This window comes from Amaranthus tricolor, chromosome 5 (assembly GCF_026212465.1).
Source record: "Amaranthus tricolor cultivar Red isolate AtriRed21 chromosome 5, ASM2621246v1, whole genome shotgun sequence".
Classification (NCBI taxonomy): Eukaryota; Viridiplantae; Streptophyta; class Magnoliopsida; order Caryophyllales; family Amaranthaceae; genus Amaranthus; species Amaranthus tricolor.
Genome location: NC_080051.1, coordinates 24485286 through 24502755, shown reverse-complemented (window position 1 = coordinate 24502755; position 17470 = coordinate 24485286).

The window sequence follows — 17470 nt, the reverse complement described above, 5'->3', positions numbered from 1 at the left end:
ACGCTACTGAATCAGAAAGCTCTAAAATTATTGGCTTAGGTGGTTCCTCCTCCCACATCATGATCTCACTTTCTTCCTCACTCATGAGATCCTCTCGCCTCACCGGCCAACCCCCTAGAATAATTACCCCGCTATCATTATCACTCAACATTCCATCTCTATCAGCTAGTTCCCCCTCCTCATCAGCATTACATCCATCCCCTAAGTTATCCTCATCAGGCTCTTCTACCACTCCTAAGGAATCCTCCTCCATAAATTCTCCCTGCTCCTCATCAGAATTTTCTTCGAAATCCTCCTCAAATTCCTCTTCTGGGTCCTCATCGGGGTCCTCCTCCGGGTCCTCTTCTGGATCCTCCTCGGGATCCCTCTCGAAATCCAACTCATCGAAGATTATAAATGGCACTGAGTTTGGGTTTACTACAGGAACATCCTCCTCATTACTATCTCTCCTTGCCCCACTAGGTTCTGGAACGTCAACTCCGTCCCGACCCTCAGTTTGCACTGCTCTTACCCTTCTGTCAATCTCTAGGTGAAACTGGTCACTCCTCTCTTTCAGTGCAATCATCTCCTCTTCCATTATTCTCTCATACACTAGTTTGGACTTTTTGTAGATCATTTCCATCCGTCGGGTGTAATCCAAATTACTTTCCCCCTCTTTTCTATCCCAAATTCCCAGAGCCTCTATTTCTGCCCAGGCTGGGGCATTAACTAAAGCTCTCCAGGGTTCCTCTCGGGTATTAATTCCCTCTTCGGCCGGTCTTTTTCCTTTATCCATGAAAGAAAGTAATAATCGAACTTCCTGACTCACAAAGAAAGAAAACAAGACAATTAATTTCTGAGATAAGACAAAGATAGATAATTCAAAGCATCAGAGATATAAACACATAAATCCTATCATGCACACATCAAAGTTATCCATGACAACATACTTGAAGACACCAAGCACAACTCATCATATCCCCTTAATGTCTACCCCTTTTACTCTCGTCAATTTTTTTTTTCTACGTTAGTCTATTGGTACAGATAAATAACACTAAATAAAACTCCCGCTCTGATACCAGTTGTAACATCTCGGAATAACTCGGGTCGTACGAAAAGAGAAGATGACCTTTTAAAAACGAGGCAACTATAATCCGAGTCAAACCGGGATGTTAGAAACAGTTTAAAACGGTTTTGAAGTTAAGGAAAACGTGTGGATCGAGTTCTATTAGCGTTATTAAGAACTACTAGATAATAAGAAATTCTTAGCAGCGGATAATAACGAATAGTTAAATCTACTTATTACAACTTGAGAACGAAAATCGCCTCATAAAAACCAAATGTTCTTCTAACTTAACTAGAAATTCTAATGATTTATTTCTTATAAAACTTCTATATTCTAAAGATTTATTTCTTCGAGGGTCAATCCTCACTCCCCAGACCTGCAACTTAACTTACTGCTAGTCATTGCCCAGATAGGAAACAACATCATCGTAGGGTCGTTAAGACCAAAAGTACACGTCAGCAAACGTCGCATACCAGATAAATAATAACACAAGAGAAAGTTTTAATTTATTAGCTGACAATTCACAGAACCTTACGCTTCGATCATGCTTATTAAGAATAATTATTTTCATGTAAAGGTTAGTCAGCCATACTGCTGTACTATCTAGCCATACTGCCGGTACACTCCAAACTCCATAAGTGAGACAATACATTAGGGGGAGCTAACCCCTAAGCAAGTCTCTACCATAGACACTCGCCTTACTTCGGTGCCTATGGTTAAGTATGCATACCCTCGCGGTGGCTCATAATGCCCTCATAAACCGCGAGTAATTCTTTTCCACCAATTGACGTCATACTACGTCCACTTTAAAGTTAGTGAGGTCATACTACCTCTGCTTATCAAAACAATGTATAAAAATTACTGATTCGAAAGATAACATTATTCGTACTATATATCCCTGCTTTACTTTTGTATATCATTATTATATGATACATCGGACTAGTGCGAACCACGCTGCGTGTACATACCTTAAGCAAGATAACCAACTCACAAGCGTCTTAATCAATTCCCGGTCACGAATCGACTTCCTACAAGGTTCAATCGTATTCGGGAAATAAGCACACATACACATTTTCCTCAAATCATCTATAACACACATATACAATCACATCCATACCTAGAATACTACACACAACATGAACATCCATCACATACTATAACATGATAAATACACAAAACAGGACAGCCTATACAATCTGTCCAGAAACTCAACTTAAAACTGTCAAATTAAAAATCCGACTTCACCGTTGTGTCCGGAAGGCGTCAAAACCCCCGGGTACCAATTTTCATAATTTATAACATAGTATAAGTATTTTTAACTTAATTTCAAAGCCAAAAATGTTCCAAAAACACATTTTTTTCACCATTTTCAAAACCTACGGGATTTCATTTTTTTTTATCACAAAAATATAAATTTCAATGCTTTATTTCCTATTAAATCTAAACAATAAAATTTACATAATTTTCATGATCACATACAAAATAAATTTTAATTAATTATATATTTTTTCTCAAAAATAGTTCTTTTTACACAAATGTACCCACACAAACACATCACATATATACATGTATATTTCTCTACCAACATTATAAATTTCTTCTATTAATCAATAAAAAATAAAAATAAATTTCCATCACCACATACATTTTTTTATATGAGCAACCATTTTTTATGTATATATATATTTTTTTTCAATCATTCATCAAACAATTCTTCACACACATGTAAACATATCTAAAACCCTAAAAACCATACATTAATTTAGATAGAAAAACATCATACTTCCACACATGAATTTTAAATCATGAACAAATCATAAACTATAAAATAACACACATAAAAATCATAGAAATTTAAATTAAAACTTAAAAATAAAACTAGGTTAAGAATTACTCACAATTGCACAAGGACAAAACACCAAAATTGATGAACCAAAGGGGTGATTAGGCGTGAGGATTAGAGCATTTGGGAGTGTTTTCTTTACTTGCAAATGATTTTGAAATGAAAGGATGTAAGGTAAGGAATTAATTAAGGAATTATGGGATTTAATTGTGATAATTTCCTTAACCATTCAATTGCCAAAATGGAAGTTACAATCTTCCCCAAATCCTTCATGTGGCCGGCCAAACCCATACACATTCCCACTTTTTTTTTTTTTTGAAATTAAAGATAAATTAGGAAAAAGGTTTGGACTTAAAATGGTTTTAATTGCCTTAAAAGTTGAAGTCTCATGATTTAATCTACTAACAAAATAAATAATAAAAAGAAATATATTTTTCTAAAAAGAATAATAATAATAAAAATAATAATATTACTAGCAAATCATTTAATATATCAGGAAAATATCGGGGTGTTACAGACTACCCCCCTTAAAAAGGTTTTGACCCCAAAACCTCAACGTACAAACACAAACACACAACAATCAAACACAAAACACACAACAATCACACACATAAAAACGACAAAACAAGCACACAACAAAAGAAATAGATCAAAATAAACCTCAAAGCGCGCAAAATTCTACCGCTTCCTACCCCCCCTTAAAAAGTTACGTCCCCGTAACTTACTAACCTGAGGAAAAAGATGCAGATACTTCTCTCGCATTGAAGCTTCTGTTTCCCAAGTTGCCTCTTGTGACCGATGATTTGACCATAGAACCTTAACTATTGCAACATCTTTTCGCCGAGTACTGCGAACCTTTCTATCTAAAATCTGAACAGGTTGCTCTTCATAGGTGAGGCTTTCATCAAGTTCTAACGGTTCCGGGTCTAAGACATGCGAAGAAGCCGCAACATAACGTTTTAACTGGGAGATATGAAAAACGTCATGAACTTTACCCAACGCATTAGGTAACGCTAACCGGTAAGCTAACTTCCCAATCCGCTCCACAATATCATAGGGACCAATGAAACGCGGGCGTAACTTCCCACGAGCACCAAAACGAACCACACCTCTCATCGGAGACACACGGAGTAGAACTTTGTCGCCCACTTCGTACTCATCAGGCCGACGTCGGAGATCGGCGTACGATTTTTGTCTATCCTGGGCTGCCTTCATTTTATCGCGAATTAACTTTACTTTCTCAGTCATTTGCACAAGCATATCAGGTCCTAAGGTGACAGATTCAGTAAAATCATCCCAACATACAGGATTACGGCACTTACGACCATAAAGTGCTTCAAACGGAGCCATTTGAATTGTTGCCTGATAACTGTTATTATAAGAGAATTCCACTAAATCCAAATGTTCATCCCATGAACCTTGCCATTCCATGGCTATTGCTCTCAACATGTCTTCTAGTATCTGATTGACATGTTCAGTCTGACCATCCGTCATAGGGTGAAAAGACGTACTATGAAGAAGAGTGGTTCCCAAAGCCTGCTGTAATGATTTCCAAAAATGTGATAAGTATCGAGTATCACGATCGGAGACAATAGTACGAGGTATTCCGTGATATCGAACAACGTATCTAATATAGGCACGAGCAAGTTGTTCCATATCCCACTTACAGTTCATCGGAATAAACCTTGCAGACTTAGTAAGCCTATCCATAATCACCCAGAAGAGTATCATTACCAGCCTTAGTTCGTGGCAACCCTAACACGAAATCCATAGATATGTCATCCCACTTCCAGACCGGGACTTCCAGAGGTTGCAGTAACCCAGCTGGTCTTCGATGTTCACTCTTAACCTTTTGACACGTTAAACACTTGGAAACAAAATCAGCAATATTCTTTTTCATACCAGACCACCAAAACATGCATTTTAAATCTTGATACATCTTATCCCCACCAGGATGAACCGAGTATCTAGAATAATGAGCTTCGTTCAATAATTTTTCCTTCAAGGAGTCACACCCATCCGGCACACACCACCGTCCTTTAAAACGAAGACTACCGTCCTCATGAATTGTAAATCCTTCAGCTTTCCCTTCACTGATCTGCTCCCGAAGTTTAATGAACTTTGGGTCTTCCAGTTGCTTAGCCATAATCTCTTCGAAAAAGGTAGGTTGAATAGACAAGGCACTCAACTTGGCTTCCAATTCCCCTTCTTGGATTATCTCCAAGTTCATTCTCCCAAACTCCTTACACAACTCCTCAGAGGTTAGTAACGCTGAGACGGAATGCCTCGATTTCCTACTCAAAGCATCAGCGACTACATTCGCACGGCCTTCGTGATAGGAAATCTCCAAATCATAATCACTGATAAGTTCTAACCAACGTCGTTGGCGCAAATTCAACTCGGATTGAGTGAACAAAAATTGCAAACTTTTATGATCCGTAAAGACCTTGCATTTGACACCATAAAGGTAATGTCGCCAGATTTTCAATGCGAAAACCACAGCAGCTAACTCCAAGTCATGTGTTGGATAATTCACCTCATGAGTCCTTAGTTGACGTGAAGCATACGCCACCACCTTTCTATCTTGCATTAAAACACAACCTAATCCATGTTTGGAAGCGTCACTGTAGACAGAGTATTCCGAGGATGGATCAGGTAAGGTCAACACAGGGGCGGTAGTTAACTTCTCCTTCAATAACTGAAATGCCTTCTCACACTCCTCAGTCCATTCGAACTTCTTTTCCTTCTTCATCAAGGCTGTCAGTGGACGAGCGATGCGAGAAAAGTCCTTCACAAAACGACGATAGTATCCTGCTAATCCCAAGAAACTCTGGATATCTGTAACATTCCGAGGTGTAGACCAATCTCGAACAGCTGCTACTTTTGCTGGATCAACGGAAATTCCTTCCTTAGAAACAATGTGACCCAGAAAAGCCACTTGCTCTAACCAAAATTCACACTTCGAAAACTTAGCATACAACTGATTCTCTCGCAAATCTGCAAGACTATCCTTAAATGCTCTTGATGTTCTTCTTGGCTCTTGGAATATACCAAAATATCATCAATGAACACCACCACACACTTATCGAGGTACGCGTTAAAAACCCGATTCATCAACCCCATAAATGCTGCAGGTGCGTTGGTCAACCCAAAAGGCATCACGGTAAATTCGAAGTGTCCGTATCTGGTTCTAAAAGCTGATTTACTAATATCCTCCTCCTTGATACGTAACTGATGATATCCGGACCGCAGATCAATCTTGGAAAAGACTCCTGCCCCTTGCAACTGATCAAAAAGATCATCGATCCGTGGTAAAGGGTACTTATTCTTAATAGTGGCCTTATTAAGTTCTCTGTAATCAATACAGAGACGCATCGTTCCGTCCTTTTTCCTTACAAACAACACTGGGGCTCCCAAAGGCGACACACTAGGTCTTATATAACCCTTCTCTAACAACTCCTCCAATTGGACTTTCAATTCCTCCATCTCCTTTGGGGCCATTCGGTAAGGAGCTTTTGAAATCGGCCCTATCACAGGGATTAAATCAATCGAGAAATCCACATCCCTTCTTGGCGGCATACCAGGAAGTTCTTCTGGAAAAACATCTCTAAAATCACAGACTACTGGAATGTTCTCAAGCTGCAACTCCCGCTCCCCTACTTTACTTATACTACACAGAAACCACGGTTGCCCTTGCTTGATTAACTTCCTGACCTTCAATGACGATACAATTTTTATCCTCGGTCCCTTAGGAAAACTCCTATATTTAACCTTCTCCCCCCTAGGTCCACTTAAAGTCACTGACTGTTCTTCACAATCTATTATCGCTTTGTATCTACTTAGCCAATCCATCCCAAGTATTACATTTAGATCATCCATTTCTAGAGAAAATAAATTACTTGAAAATTTTACTTTCCCTATCTTAACCGGCACTTCACGGAACAACGTATTACAATGAAAAGTCTCCCCAGAAGGAGTGGAGACTGAAAAAGATGTTTCCTCGGGGTTCTCCAATTCTAAATCCTTAACTCTATACTTTGAAACAAACGAGTACGATGCACCAGAATCAAAAAGTACTTTAACGAATTTTGTATTAATACAGAACGTACCTATGACCACATCCGACGCCTGCGCTGCCTCCCTCGAGTTAACTGCCGAAAGCCTGCCGTCGTTCTGGGTAGAAGTAGTAACACCTCCTTGATTACCACGTTGGCTTGAAAAGAAATTCTCGTTTCTAGCATTTCCCGGTCGTTGCTGAACACCGGAGTTATTTCCCGGAAACCTAGGGTTTGAGGCACCTCCCAAGTTTCGGCCAAAACTCCCACCATTGTGATTCCCCCTTCCAGCTTCATTACTACTTCGTCCGTTAGTGAGTTTCTGCTGTTGGAAACCTCTATGATTTCCCCCTTGCAACTCTTGTTGTCCTATGCGAGTATAACACTCGTACATTCTATGGCCCGGCTTACCACAGTAAGAACAGTCCACTAACGCACCCCGGCAGTCCCTTCCTGGGTGGTTCTTTTGGCATCTCCTACAGTTGAAGATTCTTTCCTTCCCATTACGATCATACAAAGGCTTCTGCATTCTAGCCTCAAATCTCGAATTTCCCCCATTCTTGCTGTTTTGACCAGGATGGAAACCTTTCTCCTGAAAGCCTCCAAACGGTTTGTGTTTCTTAAATTGATTTTGGACTTGATTACTCGTATTCATATCATTCTGATACACGGGTTCTTTTCTCTTTTCTCCGCTATGGCCCAACTTCTCTTTTTCCTTCCTGATAACATTCCCAATCTGCGCAGCTCTCTTATATAGCTGGTCTAACGTATCATATCTATCAGTCTCAATGTGTTTTTGGATCTCATACGATAGACCTAACTCAAAACACTGTATTTTCTTTCCCTCAGTTGGGACATCGTCTGGGCAAAACTTCAAGTATTCCATAAATTTCTGATAATATTCATCTACCGTTAGGTTTCCCATTTCGAACCTAGCAAACTCATTTGATTTGTCCTTCCTAACATGAGGCGGATAAAATTGGTCCCTTAACGCCCCCTTAAATCCTTCCCAGCTTAAGTCACCGTCGTTTTCTGATATCAACCTCATCTTACTATGTGTCCACCAATAGTCAGCGTCTTCCACTAGGAAGAACGCGGCTTGGTCAACCATGAGCTCAGCAGGACATCTCACCACGCTAAAAAGCTTGTCAAATTCTCTCAGCCAGTTTTCCAACATATAAGGTTCACCCTTTCCACTATAAGTCGAGGGTTTACTCTGGGCTATTCTCTTACTAATTGACGAAGCCTTTTCCTCCAAGGATTTCGGTCTCGGATTCCTTGCACCAGCTAGGGCCTTAACTAGGTTTCGAAGCACGCGATCAGAGTTTCCTCTTGGCACGGACCTTTTCAAAAAGGGTGGCATGATGGCAGGTATACTGCATTAGGTTAAACAAGGTATGTAAATACATTACTACATCGTTTGTGGTTAAGGAGAAAAACTCATTCTGTTATAGTTCTAAAATAAACAAGGTAGTAGCCCTAAAGGAAAAAGGGTTGAACAATGAGTCTATAATCAAATCTATTCATTTTTCCATAAATACAATACTGAATCGATTCTACTTACTAATGTTTAGATTTTTAAAAACAAAATTCAAATTCAAAACAATAATACCATATAATTCCAATCTAAAAGAAATAATTGGGTCTAGATTCCCACATAATCATTGTTCAAATACTACAAAAGTCCGAGATAAACAACCAAATCATTTAACCAACAAAATTGTTCACAGTTATTCTTCTAAGGGACTAGACATACGAACTCGTACACATGCATAATCAAATAAAATAAAAACAATCAGGCAAATAAAGGCGACGCATCCAGACGGTCCTGATCCTCCATGTATTGATCAGGGTCAAAATCAGCATCACCAGAGTCATCGCTAGACGCGCTATCGGAATCAGAAGGAGTTCCTACAGATAAGGAATCATTCATAGTAAGTCACGCTACTGAATCAGAAAGCTCTAAAATTATTGGCTTAGGTGGTTCCTCCTCCCACATCATGATCTCACTTTCTTCCTCACTCATGAGATCCTCTCGCCTCACCGGCCAACCCCCTAGAATAATTACCCCGCTATCATTATCACTCAACATTCCATCTCTATCAGCTAGTTCCCCCTCCTCATCAGCATTACATCCATCCCCTAAGTTATCCTCATCAGGCTCTTCTACCACTCCTAAGGAATCCTCCTCCATAAATTCTCCCTGCTCCTCATCAGAATTTTCTTCGAAATCCTCCTCAAATTCCTCTTCTGGGTCCTCATCGGGGTCCTCCTCCGGGTCCTCTTCTGGATCCTCCTCGGGATCCCTCTCGAAATCCAACTCATCGAAGATTATAAATGGCACTGAGTTTGGGTTTACTACAGGAACATCCTCCTCATTACTATCTCTCCTTGCCCCACTAGGTTCTGGAACGTCAACTCCGTCCCGACCCTCAGTTTGCACTGCTCTTACCCTTCTGTCAATCTCTAGGTGAAACTGGTCACTCCTCTCTTTCAGTGCAATCATCTCCTCTTCCATTATTCTCTCATACACTAGTTTGGACTTTTTGTAGATCATTTCCATCCGTCGGGTGTAATCCAAATTACTTTCCCCCTCTTTTCTATCCCAAATTCCCAGAGCCTCTATTTCTGCCCAGGCTGGGGCATTAACTAAAGCTCTCCAGGGTTCCTCTCGGGTATTAATTCCCTCTTCGGCCGGTCTTTTTCCTTTATCCATGAAAGAAAGTAATAATCGAACTTCCTGACTCACAAAGAAAGAAAACAAGACAATTAATTTCTGAGATAAGACAAAGATAGATAATTCAAAGCATCAGAGATATAAACACATAAATCCTATCATGCACACATCAAAGTTATCCATGACAACATACTTGAAGACACCAAGCACAACTCATCATATCCCCTTAATGTCTACCCCTTTTACTCTCGTCAATTTTTTTTTTTCTACGTTAGTCTATTGGTACAGATAAATAACACTAAATAAAACTCCCGCTCTGATACCAGTTGTAACATCTCGGAATAACTCGGGTCGTACGAAAAGAGAAGATGACCTTTTAAAAACGAGGCAACTATAATCCGAGTCAAACCGGGATGTTAGAAACAGTTTAAAACGGTTTTGAAGTTAAGGAAAACGTGTGGATCGAGTTCTATTAGCGTTATTAAGAACTACTAGATAATAAGAAATTCTTAGCAGCGGATAATAACGAATAGTTAAATCTACTTATTACAACTTGAGAACGAAAATCGCCTCATAAAAACCAAATGTTCTTCTAACTTAACTAGAAATTCTAATGATTTATTTCTTATAAAACTTCTATATTCTAAAGATTTATTTCTTCGAGGGTCAATCCTCACTCCCCAGACCTGCAACTTAACTTACTGCTAGTCATTGCCCAGATAGGAAACAACATCATCGTAGGGTCGTTAAGACCAAAAGTACACGTCAGCAAACGTCGCATACCAGATAAATAATAACACAAGAGAAAGTTTTAATTTATTAGCTGACAATTCACAGAACCTTACGCTTCGATCATGCTTATTAAGAATAATTATTTTCATGTAAAGGTTAGTCAGCCATACTGCTGTACTATCTAGCCATACTGCCGGTACACTCCAAACTCCATAAGTGAGACAATACATTAGGGGGAGCTAACCCCTAAGCAAGTCTCTACCATAGACACTCGCCTTACTTCGGTGCCTATGGTTAAGTATGCATACCCTCGCGGTGGCTCATAATGCCCTCATAAACCGCGAGTAATTCTTTTCCACCAATTGACGTCATACTACGTCCACTTTAAAGTTAGTGAGGTCATACTACCTCTGCTTATCAAAACAATGTATAAAAATTACTGATTCGAAAGATAACATTATTCGTACTATATATCCCTGCTTTACTTTTGTATATCATTATTATATGATACATCGGACTAGTGCGAACCACGCTGCGTGTACATACCTTAAGCAAGATAACCAACTCACAAGCGTCTTAATCAATTCCCGGTCACGAATCGACTTCCTACAAGGTTCAATCGTATTCGGGAAATAAGCACACATACACATTTTCCTCAAATCATCTATAACACACATATACAATCACATCCATACCTAGAATACTACACACAACATGAACATCCATCACATACTATAACATGATAAATACACAAAACAGGACAGCCTATACAATCTGTCCAGAAACTCAACTTAAAACTGTCAAATTAAAAATCCGACTTCACCGTTGTGTCCGGAAGGCGTCAAAACCCCCGGGTACCAATTTTCATAATTTATAACATAGTATAAGTATTTTTAACTTAATTTCAAAGCCAAAAATGTTCCAAAAACACATTTTTTTCACCATTTTCAAAACCTACGGGATTTCATTTTTTTTTATCACAAAAATATAAATTTCAATGCTTTATTTCCTATTAAATCTAAACAATAAAATTTACATAATTTTCATGATCACATACAAAATAAATTTTAATTAATTATATATTTTTTCTCAAAAATAGTTCTTTTTACACAAATGTACCCACACAAACACATCACATATATACATGTATATTTCTCTACCAACATTATAAATTTCTTCTATTAATCAATAAAAAATAAAAATAAATTTCCATCACCACATACATTTTTTTATATGAGCAACCATTTTTTATGTATATATATATTTTTTTTCAATCATTCATCAAACAATTCTTCACACACATGTAAACATATCTAAAACCCTAAAAACCATACATTAATTTAGATAGAAAAACATCATACTTCCACACATGAATTTTAAATCATGAACAAATCATAAACTATAAAATAACACACATAAAAATCATAGAAATTTAAATTAAAACTTAAAAATAAAACTAGGTTAAGAATTACTCACAATTGCACAAGGACAAAACACCAAAATTGATGAACCAAAGGGGTGATTAGGCGTGAGGATTAGAGCATTTGGGAGTGTTTTCTTTACTTGCAAATGATTTTGAAATGAAAGGATGTAAGGTAAGGAATTAATTAAGGAATTATGGGATTTAATTGTGATAATTTCCTTAACCATTCAATTGCCAAAATGGAAGTTACAATCTTCCCCAAATCCTTCATGTGGCCGGCCAAACCCATACACATTCCCACTTTTTTTTTTTTTGAAATTAAAGATAAATTAGGAAAAAGGTTTGGACTTAAAATGGTTTTAATTGCCTTAAAAGTTGAAGTCTCATGATTTAATCTACTAACAAAATAAATAATAAAAAGAAATATATTTTTCTAAAAAGAATAATAATAATAAAAATAATAATATTACTAGCAAATCATTTAATATATCAGGAAAATATCGGGGTGTTACAGGGAATGTGTGAACGTTGATCACTCTGGGCCCGTTTCTATCTCTCCGTCTCTAAAATTAAATAATTGTCTTCTAATTCCTGACTTATCTCATAAGCTATTATCTATTAGTCAATTGACTCGGGAATTAAATTGTACTGTGCTTATGACTTCTTCTGATTGTGTTGTACATGATACTCAGACCGGGAGGATTATTGGGCATGGTACTGAACGAGATGGCTTATACTATGTGGACGAGGCGATTCAAAAGGGTCACACTTTGCTTGCTCATAGATTCCCTAATCATCAGTTACGGACTTGGCATCGACGTCTGGGTCATCCATCTTTGGGGTATCTAAAACGTCTTTTTCCGTCATTAGCTAAAAGTACTGTAGTCTTGGACTGTGAAGCATGTGTTCTTGCAAAAAGTCACAAACATTCTTATCCTCCTAGTTTTACTCGTAGTAATGAACCATTTGTTTTAATACATTCTGATGTTTGGGGCCCTGCTCCTGTGTTTGGAAAAAACAGCTATTCATATTTTGTTTCATTTATTGATGATTGTACTAGAATGTGTTGGATATATTTCTTGAAACACAAATCTGAGGTGTTTGATGTCTTTGTCAAGTTTTATAATATGATTGTCACGCAATTTGATGCTAAGCCTAAAATACTCCGCTCAGATAATGGGGGGGAATACATGAACCAACACATGAAAAATTTCTTTACCACCCATGGCCTCCTCCACCAAACTTCTTGTTCCCACACACCCCAACAAAATGGCATAGCTGAAAGGAAAAATCGTACTCTTCTTGAAATAAGTCGAGCCCTTATGTTTGAAGCCCATGTCCCACCGTATTTTTGGCCCGAAGCCATTGCCTCTGCTACCTATCTCACCAATCGACTACCCTCCAAAATCCTTAACTTCAGAACCCCCTTGGAAGTCCTTCATACCCACACTACTATCCCATCTTTCCACTCCTTACCTCCTCAGGTTTTTGGGTGTGTTGTGTATGTCCATCTACCCAAACCTACTCGAACCAAACTTGAACCCCGGGCTGTTAAGTGTATTTTTTTGGGCTATGGAACTAATCAGAAGGGATACCGCTGCTTTAATCCAACTCAGAATAAGATGTATACTACACTGGATTGTGATTTTTTTGAGCATTCCTATTTCTACTCTCCGCTTCGTCCTCAGGGGGAGACTACATGTGATGACTTGAGCTAGCTTACATATTCTGTAATTGATGATTTGAATCCCAAAGAGCAAGTAGGTAATCCCACAGACATTGCTACGGAAAACATAGTTTTGCTTCCTTCCCAGCCCCTTCCTACCGTGTCTGAAGCATCCCATGATCAAGAGGTTGCCTGTGAGCCTCAAGAGGTATTAACTGAACCTGAACCTCAAACTAATGATGATATATCTGGTATTGTTAATTCACCCTGCAGATACCAATTACCCCCAAGGAGCAAAAGGGGTATTCCTCCAAGAAGGTATGATCCAGAGTTCGAATCGCAGAGATCTCGATACCCTATTAACCGGGAGACGAGTAACTTGGCACAAACAGCTGTTGCATTCCAAACCAGCCTATACTCAAGCTCCCTGCCTAAAAATACTGAAGAAGCTCTCCGAAATCCACGGTGGAAAGAGGCTATGGTAGATTAGATCTCGGCTTTAAAGAAAAATAGCACATGGGAGAAGTGTATGCTACCAGAAGGAAAGAAACCGGTAGGCTGTAAATGGGTTTTTACAATAAAGTATTGTGCAGATGGTACTATTGAGAGATACAAGGCTCGTCTTGTGGCAAAGGGGTATACACAAACTTACGGGATTGATTACTCCAAAACCTTCTCACCGGTTGCCAAAATAGATACTATCAGAGTCATTTTCTCCATAGCTGCAAATAAAGATTGGCCTCTATACCAGTTTGATGTGAAGAACGCCTTCCTACATGGAGAGATTGAAGAGGAAGTGTATATGCATGCCCCGCCAGGTTTTTCAGATGAATTTGCTACAGGAGAAGGATGCAGACTCAGAAAGGCGTTGTATGGCTTGAAACAGTCTCCGAGAGCTTGGTTTGGTAAGTTTACCTCAGCAATGAAGAAATTTGGCTATGAACAAAGTCATTCCGATCATACCCTATTCCTAAAGAAAGACGGTAGTCAGATAACATGCCTCATCATTTATGTGGATGATATGGTAATAACCGGGAACAATGAAAGGGAGATAAAAGAGCTCAAGAAGAAACTTTTCATGGAATTTGAGATGAAGGATTTGGGGAACTTAAAATACTTCCTTGGTATAGAAGTTTTGCGATCCAAGAAGGGAATCTTCATCAATCAAAAGAAATATGTCCTAGATTTGTTAGCAGAAGTTGGCATGCTTGATTGCAAACCAGCAGAAACACCAATTGTTGCTAATCACAGACTGCAGACAACACCTGGAGGAGAACCAGCTGACAGGGAAAAGTATCAGAAACTGGTAGGAAAATTGATCTATCTATCCCACACTAGACCTGACATATCATATGCAGTTGGGGTTGTAAGTCGATTCATGCACTTACCACAAAATCCACACATGGAAGCAGTGATAAGAATTTTGAGATACTTGAGAGGCACAAGTGATAGAGGAGTCTTCAACGGTAAAATTCATCATCTTGACCTTGTTGCCTACACAGATGCTGACTGGGCAGGAGATCGAGACAGCAGGAAATCTACGTCTGGATACTTCACCCTTGTAGGGGGTAACTTGGTTACTTGGAGGAGTAAGAAACAGAAAGTAGTCGCTTTATCAAGTGCAGAAGCAGAGTTCAGAGGGGTAGTAAAAGGAATAACAGAGATTCTATGGCTAAGAAAACTCTTATACGAACTTGGCTTTCCACCAACAGGAGCGTGCAAGTTATTCTGTGATAATAAAGCAGCTATTGATATATCAGAGAACCCGGTGCAGCATGATCGAACAAAGCACGTGGAGGTTGACAGACATTTCATAAAGGAAAAACTCGAGAAGGAAATCATCAGCATTCCACATGTGAGATCAGAGGATCAGTTAGCTGACATTCTCACAAAGGCCGTTTCCGCTGAAGTTTTCGAAACTACTTTGACCAAGTTAGGTGTTGGGAATCCCATAACCTAACTTGAGGGGGAGTGTGGAAATATATTCTGGAATAATATAAATCAGTAAATATTTTAATTACTTAGATTAGCCAAATGTATTTAGGGAAATTTCTGATTGTCCAAGGCATTTATCTAATTGGCTCATAAGAGTTTGTATATATATTAGGATTGTAATTCTAAGAAAATCAATACAAAAACACAGAATTCATCCTAATTCTTCAAAAAGAATGGCGTTCCTACCCTAATTGATTACTCCCACATGCGAACTTGACGAGGGTTCGCATGTGAGGGGGGGTGTTGGGATGAGTTATCCCACATCGATAAATTAAAATTGGTGTGCACACTTTATAAGCTATTAGAGACCTTCTTCCCATAGCCATATGGTTTTGGGATGGTATTTATCTCCTTGGCTTATGAAGTGTGTGCACTTGTGTCCCCCCGTTAATATGCTGGCATTCACAATAAGTCCAGCCTAATTTAACATGGTATCAGAGCCAATGGTTCAATCAACAAATTAAAAATGGTAGGTTCGAAAAGAATGGCGTTCCTACCCTAATTGATTACTCCCACATGCAAACTTGACGGGGGTTCGCATGTGAGGGGGGGGGGGTGTTGGGATGAGTTATCCCACATCGATAAATTAAAATTGGTGTGCACACTTTATAAGCTATTAGAGACCTTCTTCCCATAGCCATATGGTTTTGGGATGGTATTTATCTCCTTGGCTTATGAAGTGTGTGCACTTGTGTCCCCCCGTTAATATGCTGGCATTCACAATAAGTCCAGCCTAATTTAACAGGTTGTTGGTAGGGGGCACTTGGATTTGGAAGGTTTGATGATGGTCATATAAAAAAAATAAGTTTATTACAATGAGGAATGTGTTGATATCGTGTGATTATGAAGAAAGGTCATTGGAGTGATGTATTAAAATCACTGGAATTTCTTCATCAGTAAAGAAAGTAAAGCGTTTTTGTTGTTGTTTGGTTTCTTTATGCTCGTTCAACTAAAAAGTTGAGGGTTTGAGTATAATAGAGTTTGAACCAATGAAAAAGAGAGATAAACATGAGTTTCATGAAATAAAATTTGGTTTTAGTCTTGGTTTAGAATCATAATATTATACTAACTCCATCAAAAAGGGACATTGAATCGTTGAACTATCAATTTAGGTAATGAATAAATTATTGTACGGACATCATCATTTGTCAATGTTGATAATGGTTTTGATGATGTAGCCATAGAGTTTAGCGGAAGCCAAAAAAAAATTGATGGTTGGTTTGAAAGTGAGATTAACACTACCACCATCGATGGATTAGATAAGGGTTTGAACAATCATTTTTCTTTTGTGTTTGAGAGGAAATGGTTAAGTTGGAAGTGTTAGACCATTACGAGAAGAATGAAAAAAGATCAAAACTCTTGATACCATATAGAGAGTTTATGAGAGTTTAGAAAAGTGTTTAAAATGATTGTTAATATTAATCATAACATTACATTGTATTTATACTAGAAAAGAAATATCTAAATATTACATAGAATAATATAAATACTAAAAATAAAGATCACATGTAATATTATCTATAAATAGTTACAAGATAAAATAATTATATTCCAAAGATAATCATCATATCAATAGAGTTATTTTGATTGATATGTTGATATTAAAATGATATGCAATGATATTCTCTGTTATATAAACTCCTTTTTTATTAGGGTCAAGCTTGAGAACAAGTAGAGTGGAGAAAAGTGAAAATTCAATTGAGAGCCACAAAATTGAGTGTTCTTAGATTCATCTTTGTTTCTGTTATCTCTATTATAGTGAAGTAATTTTTTGGTGTCTGATGGACATAGCTATCTAATTGATATTAAATCACGTTAAATTTCTTTTGCAATTTCTTAATTATACACTCATTTTTGTTATATTTAACAAGCTTTAAATTTTTTAAAATCTAATTCCACATAAGTTAGCATTTAAGAAGTAGTGAGAATTTTTTTTTTTCAATAATAGGAAAATTTTTTCACACAACAAACTTATGAGTAAAAGACAAAAAAATTGTAGATAAGAGGTTGGCGAGAATTTTTTTCCGACACACC